The 20,014-nt window shown below is 39.0% G+C and overlaps 1 pseudogene; it reads right to left on the reverse strand.

The window, feature by feature from the left end:
• Window positions 1-1,513: 1,513 nt before the first annotated feature.
• LOC140238676 (uncharacterized) lies at window positions 1,514-15,992 on the reverse strand (annotated as a pseudogene).
• Window positions 15,993-20,014: the final 4,022 nt, after the last annotated feature.

A 20,014-nucleotide genomic window follows, 5' to 3' on the forward strand; every position in this document is an offset into this window, starting at 1 on the left:
CACTTCTTGACCAGTCGTTATGAATATTCAAATCGGCAAGCTGATGATGTCCTACTCTCAAATTTCTTATCTATTTAATATATAGAAATGACATGAATCTTAAATCTCATACTTAAGATGTATAAGTATAAAACTTGATTTAAAATCATCCAACATAAGAAAGAACAAACGTTACCTCTGATATATACATATATACGTGGTATGGAAATGTGTTTTTACTCGTAAAAATTACATTTTTGATGCGAATTTCATATAAAGGGAAATAAAACGAGGGCATGACATCGTTAACTCCCTCATTAATTGCGTACTCGCATATTATGTACAAGTCCAGAAATGTTTTCCTAAAAAATGTAATATTTCAAAATGTCATACCTTTATTTCTTATCCAATTTTTGTCATTTTCGGAACGTTCTGTAGGGATTTTTTTTTCTTTCTTTTGGAGCTTTATATATTTTGGAGGTGAATTTCCTCATTCAGAGTCAAATCAATTCATTTATTTTCATTTTCACAACAAAACATAACACAGATTGAATCAAGAATTTATGAAATATTTTCGACTATGCGACGGATAATCATTTCGTTGATAATTAAGCATGAACTTATTTTTCCTGCATTTACTAAAATCTTATTGAAATCTTCTTCCGTAAAAACAACAACAACCGACTCTGATATTTTCTCCATGATTATCAAAGAGATATGCATTACTACCAATATGCATTGCTGCCAATATGAATGATGTCAATTTATTATTTTTATAATATAGTTTTACATTGATACATCTTACCTAACCGTTGAGGAATTAAGCAAGCATGAAATGAAGACCTAATTCATCCAGATTTTAGAACTGAAGTTTGCGTTGGCTTCATCAATATCCATTTTTTCTGATATCTCAAGCAGGGTACTCACGAAATTATGGTACTGTGTATTTATATACCCTGTGCAAGTGATACTTTATTGTCAACATATAAAAAGTAAAACCCACAACGATGAACTCCGTCGCGTCAATTTCTGACAAGTGAGATGTGGCTTGCCTCTAGGTTTGTGTGTGTGTATGTGTGTGCATGTGCGTGCGTGTATGTGTGTGCACGTTTCCCCGGAACAACATCTGTGTCAAACGGCTCTCGGGGCCCATTTGAACAAATGGAGATTCTAATATCATAGGAGTGCTATCTACGAAGTTTGGTGAAAATTTGTTACAAGTTTCTGAAGAATAAGCTGGAAATTTACAATTTTACGCATAAGATACAACACAGCAGACACCATACGATTAAAAAAAATGATCGCAATAGCTCACTTGAGAATGGCTCCGTTGAGCTAAGACTCTACTGTCGGCCAAACGATAGATTACATATGTGGGACTCGATCAATCGCGATCAATCTTGAGAGGGCGTGGATTAATGTTAGTCGGTGGATTGATTAATCCTACGGCGTGTCTATTGGACTCGAATCGCGATCAATCTTGAGAGGGCGTGGTTCCATTGTAATTGGTAGGTTGGTTAATGGTATATAGATCGTGACTGTTGGACTCGATCAATCGCGATCAATTTTGAGAGGGCGTGGCTTCATTGCAATCGGTGGATTGTTTAATCGTACACCTGTCGGTACAGTCGTCTTGCTCGTTCACTTTCAGGAAGGAATTCTCGTTACTCAATATCGCTAGCATATCATTCCCCGAGTCGCCTCCCAGGTACACACCTAATATGAAAACATACACACAAAGACACACACAGAAAAAAAAAAATGTAAAGAATGGTGATGTAGACAATTGTTTGCCAATGTCAACTTAAGACTTCATGAAATACATACAAGCATTTTGAAATATATAGGCCATATATATCTGTACAACTGCTTGGCAAATTGAAATTATAAGTTAAGAAAAACATACAAGTATTATGATATATAATCAATCCTGTAAAAAAAAAATCTAATGCTGACATATTGATATACAATAATTTGTAATACCGACAGATCTAGGGAATATCATCTTTGATATCAAGTAATGTGAAAGACAGGGTCATCATTGAGGGATGCTTGTAGTATGCCTGAGACTTCTATGTGAATAAACCACAGCTATTGTTTCTCGTACAAGAGAGTATGTAAATATGTACTGTCTATAGGGATGGTGATTAAATAATTGATGGCAGACGAGATAATTTGGTATCAAGATGTCTGAAATATGGGAGAAATTTAAGAATTGTCATTACTGTTGCAAAGCGCGGTTACAACCAAACACAAAGTCCAATGATTCAGTGGCGAGTTATGGCGAGTTGTGTCGAGTTGCTTGAATGAGACACTAGAGATAAATTGCGTAAAACTCTTGGATAACTCGCGGCAACTTGACTCTGCTTGGCGTAACTCGTCGTAACAGGTCCTCATTTTCTGAACATGTTCTAAAATTGTACCAACTCGTTGAAACTCGCCGCAACTAATGCTACTCGTAGAACACTCGCATTATGCCTACTACACCCTGCATTAACAAACTCGAGACGAATTATATACAATTTGTAAAAAGACGCCTCCTCCAAATATATCGGAGTGCCAAAGGAGTTTCCAAGAGCGGAGTACTTAACATGACTGGCAACACAATCTAGTGCTTAAGTAGGCCTAGCTCCACTCGTGGAAACTCAGATGGCCTCCTCGGATAGAATTGAAGGTATCGTGTTATTGCGAGTTATAGAGTTCATCTCGATTTTGTTACGAATAATGCGAGTCTATTACAAATATATCACGAACTGCGGCAAGTTGCAGGGAGATTGAAGTTTGGAATTTGATCAAAAATTGAGGGCTAATATCCCTTTGTTCGTGATTTCAAGAAGAGTTACACCGAGTCGCGTCTAATTGTCACAAATTACTATCTCGAGTTACATGAAAAGTTTTACGCCAGTTACCGTTAGTGTCTGATTCAGGCAACACCCGCCACAACTCGCCATAACTCATCCCTATATACAATTTGGTTATTGATAACCCTGCTTTATTAGTAACAGTTGATGAATTCAAATTAACGATTACGGGTGTAAAGGACAGCTCGACTCCAAATACTAGACACACAACTTACCCTGATTCAATAGTGATGTTATCCACTGTTGATCATGCGTGTCGACTAACCATCGAAACATTTTGTTGTTTGGAGTTATCGATGGGCGAGATGAACCAGTTGTTTTCATGAAATCGGGGAAGCTCTGGGGTGGAAACATACGTAGAAATATATTATGCAATGTTCATTTTCACTCGTTTTAGAGTGACCTCGGGGATCACTCCAAAATCTCGGAGTAATCCTTGAGCATGGGCGCCGGAAGCGGGGGGGCAGGGGTGGCACTTGCCCCCCCAAACAAAATGTTGGGGGGGCAAAACGAGTTTTTGCCCCCCCAAAGTGCCCCCTGTAACAAATAATTAATCACTGATTTAAAGACCAAAATGAACAATAAAGGCATATTTCTTGTCTAAATGTAGTAATTTCATAACTGAAAATGCAAAAATTATAATACACTAACAGCATACAGTATTGTATCTATACGCTAATAGGAACTTATGAGTAAATTTAGTGTATAGATGGTAGCCTCGTGTCCTCGAGTGTGCCCGCTGAAACATACCTTTAGTAAACCTTACATTTTTCATTTTCTTCTTTGTTTTCTAGCAGTATAAGAATATTTTTCATTGTTCGAACGATGCGATCACGTTTAAGCTTTTAATGAGTACATTTCAGATAAATTGCAAAGTGAAAGTGGCTCGCTCGTTCTGCCCGTACTTATAGTAAAATGAAAAGTTTTCATAAGTTATCATAGTCCTTCGCAGTGATTTCTTTTACTATGTTTAATTCCTCAGAAATTTAATTTAAAATGCTCTATAAAAGCGACTTTTATACTCTGTTTTTACAAAAAGTCCCTACCGTGGGAGGGGGTATCCTCCTCCCACATCCTCCCCCGCTCGGTCGCTTCGCTCCCTCGACGAGGATCTCACACCATCACAAACCCCCGTATGTTAAGATCATAGTCCTTCCAACTGATTTTTTTTTCAATATGTTAATTCCCTAGAAATTTGCTTTTAAATGTTCTATAAACGCGACTTTTATACTCTGTTTTCACAAAAAGTCCCTACCGTGGGAGGGGGTATCCCCCCTCCCACACCCTCCCCCCGCTCGGTCGCTTCGCTCCCTCGCCGAGGATCTCGCACCATCACATTATTAATGTACTCCCGTATGTTATGATCATAGTCCTTCCAACTGATTTTTTCAATATGTTAATTCCCTAGAAATTTACTTTAAATTCTCTATAAACGCGACTCTTATACTCTGTTTTTACAAAAAGTCCCTACCGTGGGAGGGGGTATCCCCCCTCCCGCACCCTCCCCCCGCTCGGTCGCTTCGCTCCCTCGCCGAGGATCTCACACCATCACATTATTATGTACTCCCGTATGTAATAATCATAGTCCTTCGCACTGATTATATTTCACTATGTTTAATTCCTCAGAAATTTGCTTTTAAATGGTCTATAAACGCGACTTTTGTACCCTGTTTTACAAAAGCTCCCTACAGTGGGGGGGGGGGGGGAATCCCCCTTTCCACCCCCCCCCCCCCCGCTCACTCGCTCCGCTCCCGCGCCGAGGATCTCACATCGCACATAAATGTGCCCCCGTTGACATTTTGCCCCCCCAAAACCAGAAGTGTTCCGGCGCGCTTGCCCTTGAGGTTACTCCAAAATGAGTGAAAATGAACATTTTCACTCAAAATTCACTCCAATTTCCCTCTAAATTCACTCTTTCTTGTATTCACTCCTTTAAGAGGGAATATTTTAACTCGATTTTTTTTTAGATTAATGTATCGTGCGCGAACATGTGGTATATGTGTTGCGAGTTGATGTGAGTGCATGTCGATTTCGGCTGATTGACATGGTATGCACTTGCCACGCGATGCAGGTAAAAACATCTGAAACATTAAATCCCCCACTGTGTTGATTTATGCGTCCAACTTGATAAACTTCAACTACTGTATAATGATATTAGTGTATCGGCTACGGTAGTGAATATGTGCGTACATTATTTATTTGTATAGCCTATGCGTGTTTATATACTTCGTTTGTACTGACCTCCAATGTTTTAACTTTGTGCCAAGGTTGTTTTTTTTTCTCTATCAATCTGTTATTTCTCTCTATCCTGAAAGATCTTGTTATTCTATATAGGCTCTTAGTTTTTAAGTAGATTTCCTTCTAAGACTAAGGAATTAAATGAATTTCAGTAATAACTATTTTTTATCTCCCGCATCATTTCACCATTTTATAACAAAAATAATCTTCCAAATACATTCGAAACAATGTTTCAAAGAAATCAATCCGTTCACAATTATCCAACAAGGCGATCAAATAACTTCCATTTGCCATTTCTGAGAACTTTGTTGACTCAAAACGCATTCATCTACGATGGGCCAAAGTATTGGAATTCACTTTACAACAATAAAATTATTACAACAGCTCAATCTCTGAACGCCTTCAAGAATAAATTGAAATTCATTTTATTGAAATCTTACAACATCCAACCGAGTTAGTTTCGTTTTATCATCTAAGTCAAGTCATCATTATTTTCTTGGAATATTAAAAAAAATATTATTAATTTATCATTAGTATTATTTTTACATAAGTCCTCCTTATAATTATGTTCCTGTCAGTGTTCTGCATGTATCGATGTGTCTATTCTCTCTTTCTCCTGCATTTTTACCAATATGATTATGTATATATATATATATATATATATATATTTTTTTTTGCGCTATATTCAATCCAGGTTGTATTTCATCACTTATTTTGCATTATGCAATCCAGATTGCTTGCGTCCACAATGGCACGTGCTGTAGTTTCCCCTTTTTTTAGGTGATCCGAGTATCCTCTCGGATCACCTTCTGTATCTGTACGGATTCTTTGTTGGTTCTTCTTCTTTATTTCTGGACAAAAGTTGTGTATCTACTTACTCAAAAAGTTCTTAGAGTATCAATTCCAAACTCATACCATATATGTATCATGTCCTAAAGACGACGAATCTAATGTATCATTGTGATCAGTCGACCGTGACGTCACTATGACGTCATTATATGAAAACACATTTTCATTCATATCTCATCAATGAAATGGAATTTTTCAATGAAATTTACGTCACATACATTTCAAGTTATGCGAATTTCACTCATATTCTCAAAATTCATATTTTCTCTTAAAATGTGCGCGTACGCGCGTGTTGAAATATTTGTATGCTCAAATCTAGCTCAAATTTTTTTTGCACACGTTTCAGACCATTTGGAGCATTTTTTGAAAAATTGACAAAATTGGACGGACGCGTACGCGCGCGAACATATACGCACGCACAGCTCATATGCAATAGAAATTTCCCGTTTTTTTACATTTATCGGCTGCCTGAAATGTCAAGGAATATTTCTACCAAGTTTCAAGTCAATCCGACTCAATATGACGTCATACGGGCCCGTCAAAGTTGAAATTCCGCGCGCGCGTCAATGGCGATATACAGTGCAACAATGCCAAAAAACCGCCAATTTTAAATCCGATTTTACTCGTCAGGATGGACGGTGACCCCCCATTTTCTTTACATATTCTGAAAGTTTATGAGTTGTACATGTTATTTCATGGGTTGGTGATGCTGGAAAAATGATGAAAAGATATCAAATTCCTTAATAAAATAAAAAAAGTAAATTTTCAAAATGACGTCATCAAATTACAAGTTCACTCGAGCGTATCTCACTTATTCTTTTGTCGATTTTTTGGCTCAGAGGCCATCTTGTCTGTGCAAAGTGGGGTCAAAGTTCATATGTACTTCTTCCTTTATCTTCGTTATGACGTGTTATCTCTATGGGAGGGAATTTTTCTAGATGTGAAAATTGACATGATTGTCTTTATCGACGACTAACTCACTTACCCTTCGGTGAATTTCTTCCAGATTTTAGTATGTTGTAGCCAATTTAATACTCTTTAAGTTTTGTTCAATCAAAGTTTTAATTGGATGATGTCTTCACCTCATGAAAATGGATATAATGTAACCTTGTCAAATTTAACCAGTTTACGTGTTATCTCTATGGGAGGGAATTTTTCTGGAAATGAAAATTGACATGACGGTCTTTATGGAGCACTAGCTCACGTACTCTTCAGTGAATTTCTCCCAGATTTTAATATGTTGTAGCTGAGACTTTGGGCTATCGTTATTGTTCCCTCCATTTTTTCATACGACGCCGAGATTACGTCAAAAAACTTTGTTGAAATCAAACTTATCTTCGATGTTTTGAGATATTTCTTTCTTTCTGCAACTTTCTTCGCAATAACTCAAGAAAAACAGCCCCTATCACCCCCATATTTTGCACATGTTTAGTTCATGTCACTTACATTATTTCACAAAATAACAACTACTTGATCGGACACCATCTTGGGTATGTAAATTAGGGTCAAAGGTCATAAGTGTTTCATCCTGTATCTTGGTGAATACATGTTCTATCTTTCCCATATTTTGCACACGTAAATACCATGTTACAAGAATTATTTCACAAAATAACCACTTTTTGCTCAGATGCCATCTTGGCTGTGCAAAGTTGGGTCAATGGTCAAATATACTTCATTCTGTATCTTCGTTATAGTGTATACCGAATTTGGCACCAAAGATGGCAGACCTGACTCTCTTTTCTAAATGAGAATCCAAATATCACACGGCCAATGTCTCTAAACACAGATGAAACCTTTATGGTCATGCCTATTGCGATCAGAACTCGAATCATTGATTAAAAAAAAATCGGATCACCTAATTTGTCAGTCTTGACAAATTCCGAGTCTAGTTTTTCCTTTTGTTTCTTTTCCCTTCCCAATTATCTTGATGTCAGTTGACATCGGTTCGTTTTATTTTGTTTTATATTGCTGTCTTGTGTATTTTCTGAGGGTCCCATATCGTACAAGCTCTGCTTCTTAGTGGGACCCAAGCTCTGCTTCTTAGTGGGACCCTCCACGTCCATCCTCATCCTTAGTTGACTTGTACGCTTTATGTATATATTAACAAAGATATAATTGCATTTTTTTTCATCTGCTTCTCATTTTCATAATGTACTTTGTCAAATCACATTCTGCCAGTATTACAAATATCCTGTACATACGTAATTTATTATAATCTCTTTGTTTATTTGATGGAAGTGAAAATAAATTTGAATCTTGAATCTTGAACCATAGTAGGCATAACGACAGTAAGACTATATTCTTTAGGCATTGGGTATCTTATATGCGCATGTCATACATGCCATGTTGAACGCCAAGTGTGTGCTCTCTATATGTAAATCATATCATCATTTTGTTTCGAGCTGCACTATATTGTCTCGTATTGCTCATTGCCTATCATTACCCAAATTTGCACACGTTCAGTTTACGACATGACTAGGACAAATAAAGTGTGAATTCGAAAGCAAAAATGGTTTGAATCTATTGTTCGTACCGTCACACTGACTGGCGCTGGACTGATGCCATCAATGCAGAGTTGCGCAGATGATGACACTGTTGCTATGGCGATAACGGTGGCTTGTTCGGGGGTCGACGGGTTGTACTTGTACATACAAAGTCGAGCTGTTTTCAGTAGGAAAATCAATAGAAAAAAGGATAGATACGCAAGTTTTCAACGGGAGGGGACTGATAATGTCTAGAAGGGTGTGCGACATAAGCACTTTAAAGTATCAAAACCCAATATGAATGTGGATTGAGTTAAAGCAGGCTAAACATCAGCAGAACACATCATTCAGTGAAAGGGTCGGGGGAAATCTGCAAATCGATCAAAAAGTTATGCATTATTGGTTAAGGTTTCGGTGCCACCGTTGCTAGATAAGAAAACTACTACAGTCCATGACGTCATGATAGGACAGCAGCTATAAAGAACATTTTATGAGGAAAATTCCACAGAAAAGTACTTTATTGCATATCTCGCTTATGTTAACGGGACTGTACAGTTCTGGTCGAGATGAGGATTTAGCTTTTAACGTTTTGCGAGATATTCAGAAACCACTCCATGAGATGTCGAAGAGCATGCAATTCTAAGGGGTATCAAATGTTGATTTGATGAAAATCGGTTTTTAAATGGCTGACATATCCAAAAACAAGGTGAAACAAAGAGATCCTAATAAAAGGCGTCGCCTATCGCCTTTCATTATTATCATTTTTAGTGGATATCTAAGTGATTTGAAAACAAACCAATTTTCATCAAATAAACTTTGAATCCTTCTTAAAATTACATGCTCTTTCATATTTCATAAGAGGTCTCTCATTGTCTCACTTAGGAATGTTATAAACCTGAATCCCCACATCAACCAGTACTGTAGGCCTATACAGTCCCTTTCAAAGAGTAATATTCCCCTCCCAGCCTCCTGAAAGTGAAAATAACAATGCTCAATTTTCTTCGTACTTTCTTTACATTGTTGTGCCGACCGACGGCACCGAAACTTTAAAGATTCACAATCTAGAATAGATTATCCCATTTTCCGCATTTTTTAAACAATACGTTCTTACTTGTTATTGCTGCTCTCACTAAACCACTTATATTACCTTGGTTTTGATTTCCTCAAAGTATACTAACATCTGACTAAGGGAAAATGATAACTCAACTTACAGGTCTGTGGCATAAACTTTGCTTCGGTTTGAAAGATGACCAAATTCATTCCCGTCGGAGTCTCCAACTCGAGCTCGATGTCGAAGGATCCAGTCAGTTCATACTTGGTGATCGTCGTGACACCTTCTCCATCCGGTAGGAGAGGGATGTCGATGACGAATTCCTTGTCATCGACGATGGTCAACGTTTTCAGGTGGAATTCCACCATTGGAATATTGTTTTCTGAGAACGACCAGTGAACAAAAAGGACGAACAAATAAACAGCAACAAAAACATACATGTTATAGTAATTACTACATACAAAGGGAAAACAGCGTGAATATTACGTGAAGAAAAGTTCAAAGTCAATTTGTGCAATACATAAGGCCTACGTAGATCATAGACACGTATATTACTCATGTCTGTGTGGACTGTGATTTTATCCCGTAGGAAACCCCAGCCGAACAATGTCTGTGAATACATCATTACTATATAATTACAGTGACCGGAAGCTGGAATATTCACCCGTCCGAGTCCCCCCCCCCCCCCAAGAAATGAAAATAGAAAAAAAATAAAAATAAAATAAAATAAAATAAAAAGTAAAATAAAATAAATAAATGAATAGAACAAAAAACAAAAAATAAAAAATAAAAATAAAAATAAAAATCAATAAATCCTTCCTGTTCTTAAAATTACCCTCGAATTCCCAATTTCTTGAGAAAGAAGCAAAAAACACACAATAGATAACAAACAAACATGGACACATCCTGTTTTGTTCTTCTTTCATTTTCCGACATAGTCATTATTTCAAACATTCCCACATTAATAACACAAAATCTTAACAATGTACCCGCCTTGAGCATTTCATAAGGTGGATTTATATACTAGGCATTGTATAAATAATACAATAAGTCATTCTATTATTGTTATTATGATTATCATCATCATCATAATCATCATTGTCGTCATCATCAAAAGAACCGAAATATCCTATTATGCTCATTATAACTCTTCAGGCTATATTATTTTACACTTCTCTTGCTTTTGTCATTACTTGTCTATCCGATCTCCGCTAGTTTTTGACACCAATGATCTGACCTGATTTGCAAATACAAACAGGCTTATTTTCACATTATCGTCGAGGGTGAAAGTACAAGGCAATACTCGGACTTTGGAATACCTTTCGACCTGTCTTGAACACATTCCACGTTTAAGGCGATGTACTGCTTAAAGGACAGCCTCATAAACGTGTGATTAACTGCATGCAGCAAAATCAGTGGAGCATGATTATAATCAGTGAAACCTTCAATGTTCAAAAGTGAAATGGTTTTTTTTATCTTACATTTTTGTGCAGTCACTGCTGGATGAGGAGATTTCTACAGTGCCTTGTGATGTCACACGAATAGAACGATAAAGGGAAATAATGATGATTTCATTTTTTTTTACGTAAGCATTGGACTTGGTACTGACGTATCATAGGGGCAATATCATTCCCCTGCCTTCGGAAAGACGCAAGTCATGTGCTCTTATCTTCGTATCGTTCTGAACATAATATATTATCCATCCATGGCAGCACTGAAACTTCAAAAATTCATAACTTTTGAACGAAATGTCCGATTATCCTCAAACTTTCAAGGATAATATGTCCGACTAATATTGCTGCAATCAATCAATCGACGTTTGCATACAAGGGCGCCGGAAGCGGGGGGGGGGGGAGGGGAGGGGCAGGGAAGGCAGGGAAGGCACTTACCCCCCCCCCCCCCCTCCCCACCCACCCCCACCCCCTCCATTACTTTTTTTTTTGGGGGGGGGGGGACGAGTGCCCCCTGTAACAAATAATTAGTTAATTGTTTAAAGACCAAAATGAACAATAAATGCACTTTTCTTGTCTAAAAGTTGTCAATTCATAATAAATCATAATCATTACTGATATACATTATAATATCTATACATTAATATTTACTTATGAGTAAATTCAGTGAATAGCTGGTGGCCTCGCCTCCTCGAGTGTGCCCCCTGAAACATACCTTTAGTAAATCTTACATTTTACTTTTTTTCTATGCCATTTAACATTATAAGAACACTTTTATTGCTCGAACAATGCGATCACGATTAAGCTTTTAATGAAGACATTTAAGTCGAATGGCAAAGTGAAGGTGGCTCGCTCGCTCTGCCCGTATACATATAGCAAAATGAATAGTTGTCAGAAGTTATGATGATAGTCCTTCGGAGTTTATTGAATGTTTATTTTACTACGTTTAATTCCCTAGACATTTGAATAAAAAACGCGACTTTTACACTCTATTTTTACAAAAAGTCCCTACCGTGATACCCCCTCCCACACCCTCCCCCGCTAGTTGCTTCGCTCCCTCGAGGATCTCACATCGTCACATAATGTACCCCGTATGTTACAATCGTAGTCCTTCACGTTTGGTTTTTTGTTTTTGTTTTTTGCTATGTTTAATTCCCTAGAAATTTGCTTTTAAATACTCTACAAACGCGACTTTTGTACTCCGTTTTTACAAAAAGCCCCTACCGTGGGGGGGGGGGGGGGAGACCCACACACACACACCCTTCCCCTGCTTGGTCGCTTCGCTCCCTCGCCGAGGATCTCACCCCTCACATGATATAAAATGTAACCCTTCCCATAATAACCCATAATCATAGCCCTTCATACTATTTTTTTTTCACTATGTTTAACCTCCTAGACCTTTGCTTTTTAATGCTCTATAAACGAGACTTTTGTACTCTGTTTTTACAAAAAAAAGCCCCTACTGTGGGAGGGGGGTTCCTATAAATTTGCTTTCAAATATTCTATAAACGCGACTTTTGTACTCTGTTTTTACAAACAGTCCCTACTGATTCCGAGGTACCCCCGCTCTGTCGCTTCGCTACCTCGCCGAGGATTTCACACCGTCACATACGGGCTTTTTACACTTGTAAATTTTTGCTTAGTCCCGTACCAACAGTGGGGCTAAAGGGGGGGGGGGGGGGGCTTAGCTCTGCAAAATAGCAGGATTAGCACCGCAATTGCGGTGCCAAGCAAGTGAGTGTAAACAGAACGAAAAAAATAATCCTGGGCTAAGCGACGGAGACGAAGTTCGACCCTCACTGACCAATCAGAAACGAGGTAATCAAGTGCTGCCGGTGCGTGCGTGTACGTGTACAGTACACAGCGTAATCATGAATATTCATGTGGTTTGGAAAGTCCGGGGCTAAGAAATACGAGTGTAAAAATGTCAGTTTTCTCCTTAGCCCCGGACAAGAGATAGTACGGGACTAATTGGCGAGTGTAAAAAGCTGAAAAAATTGGTACGGGACTAACGATACTCCTGGGTTCAGAGAAAGTCCGGGGTTAAGAAACACAAGTGTAAAAAGGGCTATATTGTGCCCCGTCGAGGATCTCCCCCTCCCTCCCCCCCCCCCCAAAAAAAAAAACAACAACAACAACAACACAACAACAACAACAACAACAACAACAAAAATGTTCCGGCGCGCTTGTATGCATGTGGAGGTGAACTTGTCCTTAAACGTTCTGCACTACGCCACGACCACTGACAACTACCAAAGATCCGGATACATGTAGCATTCTCAACTTCTTACCTCAAGCCCCAAGCCGAAAGTACACGTATCCCTTTTCAATGATGTTTTCCTCAGCTTTTACCGCAGCCACAATCTGTACACACATTCCGTATAGTTGTTTAGAAGTCAGCATTCTTTGTAATGCTGTTAATTTTACACAATATAGATGATAACAGGTTGTATTTGCACGTACACGTAACAAATCATCATATTCATCTACTTTTATTCCTTGGATTCATCAGAATTTTTTGAATCGGAATACTTTTGCAAGAAAGATGACGCATTGTAAATGCTGAATATCATAATTGTTATAATGATAATAAAAAATAAAAGTGATAATAACATTCATTATAGCAAAAACAATAACAAATATCATTATTGTTTATATCATTATCATCTTAACCATATTTACTATTCAATCAACATTGTACCCATCATAATCATTGTTATACTATTCATTATTAACATTATCAATATCACGTTGTCTTTTCATTATTTTTACCATAGTTGTCATAGTATTCACTTGGAAGTAAAATAAGTAGCAGCGTGCAGCAGCAGCGCAGTAGCGGAAGCAATAGCACTGTCGATGTTAACAAGATATGGTGACACGCTGGTATCTAATGGACTCAAGAAAGACTGAAATCAAGGTCATTTCATATCTTAATGGAGAGTGTCGAAAAAAAGTGGTATCAGGCTGCAAGAAGACACCTCGAAAATCTCTTGAATTTGCTGGAGGAAATGGTGACGCGGAGGAGAGGTGGGAGGAAAGGGGAGGAGGAAAAGCATCATGCAATGCGTGACCTTCCATCTCTTGATTGATTAACATCTTGCTCTTAATAACTATTTACCTGTTGGATTGTAGCACCATTTAGTGCCAATGTCAAGGTCAAATTCGACTATCTAGCCACAAAGAGTTTTCACTTCGTGTCTGTCCTGTCTTCGGCATTTTTTTTTCTCTGTGCATCTCACATGATAAGGACATTCAGTTTCAATTTCTTTATTTCATCAAAGGCAAAAAACATTACATGTATATGTAGTTGATAATACACCTTCGACTGAAGGCCACTGATCTGTGTGAGTCTTGCACGGAAACCAGGGGAGGACCGTGGATCTAGTATTTTCATTGCCAAAACACCTGACTAGAACTGTCGAGTTTCGACAAGCCTTTACTCATGAAAAAGATTTTATAAAATCCGGTTAACGATATGACCAAAACCCTTTGACGGCAAAGCGGAATGTGCCAAAATCTAGTGATTTTGTTGCTATTCTTGTTAAGTGTCAGTGTAGGTCATTTTGCCCCTTATAGTGCATTGTTCATTTTCGTAAATTATTGCGCTGGTTTGGAATTATGCCGCGTATGGGCATAATTATCATAGCTTGACAGCGTTCTTATTCTACGAAGTTCGTTGACAATGATCGTGAACATGATATCTGAGAAGTTACAACTCACAAACGCCATTCTGTTCCCGATATCCCGGATGGTGTTAACCAGGGCGTCGTGGTTTACGTCTTGGACATTCACTCCATTCATGTCTAGGATTTCATAATTTTCTCTGAAAATTAAAACAAAAAGGAAGTTCTATGATCTGCACATGAAATTAGATGAGCAATTCATGTGCATGACGATTTACGACATTCATTATGATTAGTTAGTGTCCCGAATGCTCTTCGCCATGAGGAGCAGTGATTTTTTTGTGTGTCAAAATAGAGAATAAGAATATTCGAGTTGTCACGTGAAATGCATAGTAAATAACTCCACAATAGTGGAATTCTTCTTATTTCCATTGATTTATAGTTATGTTGACAAATGTCATACATGAGTGAGCACATGAACTTAAAAGACAACAATGAAAAATTGTACTTTTTCAAATAGTGTGAGTGTCATCATGAATGAATGTCTTACTGAATGGATGAGATCTGTTAATGAAAGTGGCCAAATAGGCCAGCTACATTACATCACTGCAGGTATGTGTTTAAGGGTTCCTTCTAACATGTTAGGGTCCATAATCTTTAACATGGCCAATTGTCCATTAACTTGGTCACTCCTATACAAAGGCAAAGCCACACATTTCTCTTTGTTCATATTATTCAACACTAAGTCTTACAACTCCCAGCGACAGACCATGACTTGAATATGACGAGAGAAAAATTGATAATGGGAATGACCACATTATCGACAACGTAGCCAGGTTGAAGGATATGGATCATAAAAGGTTATTTATTGAATTTATTGAATAATTGGGAGTCAATAGACAGAGGAAGAGTTCCACTTTCTTATACCAACATTGACCAATATTGCGCTCCTCATTAGCTGGAAATTATGAACAGTACCCCTTTTTTTGATACGCACTGTAGTAGCCAAGCTATGAGGCGATGATATCAACTCGCCATTTTCATATTCACATTGACTGCATGTTTTTACTGTTTCATTTTTTTCACTGTTATAGTTGTAAAATTTTACTCTTTCTTTTCAGATTAACTTTTGATTGGTCTATGTATGAGAGGTGTATACAAACATACGGATAATACCGGTAATCATGCCGTACAACCAGGTAGTGATGAAATGGGAAAGGACATTGTCCCACTTGCACATAAAGGGTGCAATACTAAAATCTTGAGTAGAATGCGTTTCAGACTCACCGGAAACCAATGCTATAGGCCAATCCCGAGGGGTCTACGTTAACCAAGCGGTGGGCTTCGCTGTCGGTTAGAAGTGTGGCCCCGAAATCAGCAAAGACATGGCGGTTTCCCTCTTCGTACTGCACATAAAGGCGACTTTTTCTCACGGCTGGTACAGGGGCGTTCTGCATATCATATAGAGTGTGGAATCAAGTCTAGTATTTAGAGTGTGAAAAAGGGCTTTCAAAGTTCACATCATGCCTGCATAAAGTTACGCAGCACCGTTGGTTACCGACTACGCCGAGCTGTGAATACGCAACCAACGGTGTGCCAAAGGCCCATGTGTACAAAAATATTGGTTCCATTGGTCAATAAGAATCTAAGGTAGGGATCTTTAAATGTGCGTGCTTAGGGCAGCCAAATTCAATATGGCGGCCGACCCAGTGGTCAGATAAGTATCTTGGATCCGGGAAGTTTTTAAATCATTGTCCCCAGTTATTATTAACCCCTATACAATATTCTATCCTCTCCACTGGATGTGAGCAGCTCGACCATAACAGCCTTTCTTATTGAGACCAGGGGGGGGGGGGGTATGTTTCATCAACGAGTTCGTCGGAGGTTTTCACCGACACTATTTGCTGTTAGCCAATCAGACGCAAGGATTTCAGTAGCTTTTAACAGTTCTCATTGTAAATCACTGACAAAAAGTTTCATGAAACGGTCCCCAGGCGTCCATTAAAGGGCGCGGACCAGACCCGGAAAGCAAATTTGGTGTTCCGCACTCGTTCGGCAACCTGTCTGCACGTTCCTGAAAGTGTCCGCTTACTGTCCTAAACATGTACGGGCGTTTCCGCACCTTCGGGAGAGAGAAAAAGTTTCCGCGTCGAAATTTTGATCGAGACCAAAATCTGGACGCGGATATAAACATCCTGACACCTTCGGCAACTTGTCCTGACGATGTCCTCAGGACATCCCGCCTGTCCGGAACCCTTCCGCTCCTTCCGCAAACGCTCTTGAAAGAATCCCGCGGTGTTGGGAAGCTTCGCGAATGAAAGTGGAAGACACCATATAATGTTTTAGGACAGCGTGGAGCCGATACGGATCTACATTTTGTGATCGAGACATGAAAAAGTCAACACGTTCCATGAGCGAAATGATTTTGAAAGTTGAAAAAATAGATCAATGCACATTATGTCAATGAAACGCAAAAAGACCAGTAAGGGAGGCGAGGTCCCCATGCAAGCCCCACAACCAAACCTCTCTTCCACTGATTAGGAGATGATAAATATCAGGGCCCCGTCTTATAAAGACCTGTGATCGAAATCAATCACAAGTCTCCTGAAAGCTGAGATCAATCACAACCTGTGATTGATCTCAGCTTTCCGTCTTATAAAAATCAATCACAGGTTGCGATTGATTTGGGGACTTGCGATCAATTTGGATTGATCACAAGTCTTTATAAGACGGGGCCCAGCATTTTCCAGTCCCAAATGAACAAAGCAAAGCAGAAGGCAGTGGTTATTTTGCCAACTGTAACTAGGAAAGAAGAAGCAGTACTCTCCGCTACGAGTAAACTTTGGGAGTGTTTTGCGGTCTTTTCAGAAGTTATTTTCATTTAAGGTATTTCTAATAGTTGCCATTACATCTATACATGATAGTGCATCGTTTAGTTCGCTTTAAATGTGACCGCCCAACTCAAACACCACAAAAATGGAACTAGGTCACTTTGCCAACCGTTACTAGGAAAAAGTAGAAGCAGCACTCTCCGTTACGAGTAAACTTTGGGGGTTTTTCGCGTTCTTTTCAGAAGTCATTTTCATTTAACCCTAACTAGGCCGGGGGGGGGGGGGCTCTGAGCGCCCCCCCCCCCTCGACGTTCCGCGCGATGTATCGCTAACGCGAAGAGCTATCGCCGCGACGTTTCATGACTTTTTTCTTTTGAGTCTCCCGCATCTTTTGACACCAAATTTGTGATGCCCGGGCGCGCGGTTCCGAAGTTGTGCATAAATATGTACGTGCATGTCAGACCAAAAATTGCTCAAAAACGTGAATTCATGTACAATTTCAATGCAAACTGTGCTTAGAGGCAAATTTCATAAAAGCATGATTATTTTGGGGTTTTATGGATTAAAATCAATTAATAACATATTTTCTTGTTCGGAACAATGTAGCGGACAAGTTTCGTCAGCTACAAAGCAAAGAAATACAAAGAAATACATAAGAAATTCAAAAAACAATAGAATACTTTAGAAATTTTTTCTGATGGCACAATTTTTTTCTCTTACATTTGCTCAGGACACTAAAAAGAATATTATTATATTATATGGGCCCATTTTAAGCTTTATTTACCGATTAATACCAAATTGTCTGATTTCATGCATCATTATGCATAAATTAGCATAATTTAGCATAAATGATAATTTTTTTTTTTAAATTTAACTTTGTAGTACTTAAGATTACATCATAGGCAATGTGTGTGTCAATTTTCGTCGCGATCTCGCGGTCAACGGTCGAGATCTGGAGGGGGGGGGGGGGCCTGGGAGGCCCCTCCCCCCCTCCCCCCCTCCCCCCCCCCCCCCCACCGGCTCTATGATCTACCTAAATAGCCCGGCCTAGTTAGGGTTAAGGTATTTTTTTATAGTTGTCATTACATCTATACATGATAGTGCATCGCTTAGTTCGCATTAAATGTGACCGCCCAACTCCAATACCACAACAATATAACTAGGACATTTTTTATATAATATATAAGTAGGCATAGGGCTTATATACTTATGTTAAAAGTAAGACCTACTCTGCTATAAGCTTGAAAATTATCTAACTTGTTTGATAATGGCCATCCTAGAGGGACCAGGACCAATGCTCGTTCGTTCGTTCGTAATTGTTTTGCTTCTGAAATCAAATCAAATAAAACATTAATTACATCAATGTGACAAATTTAAGCCAAACATAACCAAATGGCAAAGGAGCAACACAAACGTTTCTACATTACAATAGTATGTTTTTGAGGGAAAAGAAGATGTGAGTGCTGTGCGAGTGCAATAGGTGATCGAATTGAATGTTTTTGTTGGGGTCAATTTGTTGAATATGATTACTATTTAGTATATCAGTATGATAATACTAATATGTTCAGACCAAAACATAAAAAAACTCATACCAATTATAATACTCTATTTTACTGAATATATTGGGTTAAATGATAGTACTTTAAACTAGCTTTAAAAGAAAACAGAGTTGTTCGTGTTTGTAGGGAGTCGGGAAAAGCATTCCATGTATCAGGTCCGTTATGCCTCACTGACCTGTGAGCTGTAAGTGCTATCTCAGCATCTCTCACAGCTGGTATTTGAAGCAAAAGGGCAAAGCGGATTTCGGCTGGTGTGACCTCCACGACGGCTAGCAGTCAAATGAGGAAAATTCAAAGTCAGCGTAAAATGTATATCTTTCCATTTTCCTGGTATTGTCCGCATGTCTAACTTATGTTGTCCGGAAGACATCCTGATTGTCCGCGTTCATTCCTGGTGTAACCTAGATGTTTCCGCGCTGCCCGGCTACGATTGGCATATTCCGAAGTATTTCGCGCTCTTCCGGAGTGATTCCTAGGGCACTCCCAGGAATGTCCGCAGTCAGTCCGCTGACATTCCTAGGAATGTCCCCAGGACAAGCCGATTCGCACTTTTTTTTCTGCGTCTGACGCGGACAGGTTGCCGAAATGCCAGAATTTGCTTCTGCAACCCTTCCTTCCATAGTGGACGTCTGCCCTGACGTGGGGGTCTAGGGCAGTTACCATCTGGGCAATTACCCCAGACACTTCCCCTGACCCAGACCCTGACCCTGACCCTAATCCTGATACTAATCCTAGTCCTGAACCTAACCCTAACTCTAACCCAAACTCTAACCCTAAACCCATCCTTAACCCTAATCTTTATTCTAATCTTTTCGCTAACTAGTACAGTAGTATAGCCGAGGTAATTGCCCTCGGGGGTAATTGCCCTGATAATATTATGTAAACGTGGCGCTCGTCCCTCATGCTATAATCTGCTCATGCAATGTACGTGCTCGCCTGCTTATGTAGGCTATATTCCACCACAAAATTAATATCTACCTTCCACATGGGACAAAGGGGCAATTGAGTAAAATTATGAGCAACATGCGAAAGAGCAGAAATTACGCGACGTTGTGACTTGATATAACAGTTGGTTCCATTGCATATCAG

This window comes from Diadema setosum, chromosome 15 (assembly GCF_964275005.1).
Source record: "Diadema setosum chromosome 15, eeDiaSeto1, whole genome shotgun sequence".
NCBI lineage: Eukaryota > Metazoa > Echinodermata > Echinoidea > Diadematoida > Diadematidae > Diadema > Diadema setosum.